General features: G+C 54.1%; 1 pseudogene; it reads right to left on the bottom strand.

Moving 5' to 3' along the window:
* Positions 1 to 544: 544 nt before the first annotated feature.
* On the bottom strand, positions 545 to 1,461 carry LOC147983473 (uncharacterized; annotated as a pseudogene).
* Between the last annotated feature and the right edge of the window lie 442 nt (positions 1,462 to 1,903).

The following is a 1,903-nucleotide window of genomic DNA, read 5'->3' on the forward strand; positions in this document are numbered from 1 at the left end:
ATCTTCAAATATCAAAACCAAACATACAAGGCAACAACTAATTCATTTTTTTCTGACCGGTTATTTTTCGTCTCCCCTCCCACATACCTTTTCGCTTCACCGCCCATATAAACCCATCGGATTAGTTACCATATAAAAGAATTAATCATAATCAATCAAGCATTGATGGGATATTTCCTTACATTGATGTGATTTTCATTTCTTATCATGAATCATGCACGTCAAAAAAAGGTACAGCATGCGAGTATCGTGGGCACATGCCCTACAAATCCGAAAATGCCTATAAAAATTAAATCAGAATCAATCAAGCATTGCTGGTATATTTTACTTGTTTTGATGGGATTTTTGTACACGGTACCATTAACTCGATCCTCACACCGCTGCCCTCCTCACGAGCCTAGACGGCCGATCCTCTCGACGTCTACCCTCATGTGTCCTCGCGCTGCCATCATCTTCTTCTCTCCGATCTCCTTGACTAGGAGGAGTCCTCTGTGCCCCAGGCCGTGGCCGACGCCGGCAACTCCTCGGTACTCCACCCACGCCATCACATCCGACGCAGGCGAAACTCCAGCTGATGCCACGGGATCCACATCCTACGCTCGTCGGCCATCTTCCACTCCGGCTGCTGCGTGGTGCCGCCGCTGCGAGAGGCAACCTGGCAGGGGCAGACGTAGCCGTCCTCGTGCAGCCCGACCCATGCGTCTATCTCAGCGGTGAAGTAGCCTCGGCCTCTGAAAGGCAGCATCCACTCCCCATGGCGCCTCCACTTGCAGCTCCTGGTGTCGACGGAGTGCGTGCCGCAGACCGCCCTGCTCCACGAGGACACGAATATGGTGAGCCCGTCCGGGTGCAGCGTGTAGGAGAAGATCATCTCGTCCTTGGTGAAGGGCGTTGGCATGCTTTTCTAGGACCAGTAGGTGGGCAGCAGGTCGTCGTCTTCCGTCATCGGTGGCTTCACCATCGCCTCAAAGGACACAGGCCGCTCCATGAAGTGGAAGGCGAACGCGTACAGCGCGTCGCCGGCGCCGGATGTCATGAAGGTGTTGGAGCCACAAAGCAGTGCGTCTCGAACGGGAGGGCCGACGGGCAGTCCGGCGGTGTCAGTGTCGTAGAAGAGGGTTCCGGCGTGTATGTTGCTCATGGCAATGATGTTGCTGCCCAGGGCTGCGAACTACATGGCACGGCCACGCTCAGGTGACACTAGCCAGAGGACAGGGGGGCGCTGAGGTCGGGACTGTCGGCATCGATCTTGCGGATGGTGAAGCCCTTGTGCCAGTCGTCTAGAACCAAATAGAGGCTCTTCTCCTTGTTGCCGCTGCGGTCGTGGTAGTAGTTGGGCTCATCCTCCTCGCCCTGCCTTCTTTGCTTAGACATCCCGCCCCCGACTGACTGAATTCTGAAGTATATACCAGAAAAACACGTACGCAGACGAAAACACTCGAATAGATTGGACGTAGCTGGCTAACCACGATTGATGTAGTATCGATCTACTAGAAGCAACACGGATACGCGCAAGCAATTGATACACACAGGCATGCCTCATGCCCGCTGTTCTTTCTATTGGTCTCTGGGTGTACTGTTTATAGGGGTGCAGGGTAATATGTATATATAGCTATAGCTAGGACTTGCAACATAACCAATTCGGGACGGAACTACTGATCCTACTTGGTGATTGATTCCTGCACAAGCCGGACATGAGACGTGCTTTTTTTGTTGAGGGAAACGTCGCCACCGCCGCCGCCAGCGCGGAACCCTAGGGCAGGGCGCTAGGGTCCCCAAAGCAGGGCGGGCAGGGAGGAGCGGCGCAAGGAGGCCGTGTCGGTCGTTCTCGCCACCAGCGCTAAATCCCAGGTATTTACGTTCCGTGTCCTCCCCGCACTCTACACTAATACATCAGCAAGGA

Source organism: Triticum urartu, chromosome 2A (genome assembly GCF_056163025.1).
Source record: "Triticum urartu cultivar PI428250 chromosome 2A, HENAU_Tu73, whole genome shotgun sequence".
NCBI lineage: Eukaryota > Viridiplantae > Streptophyta > Magnoliopsida > Poales > Poaceae > Triticum > Triticum urartu.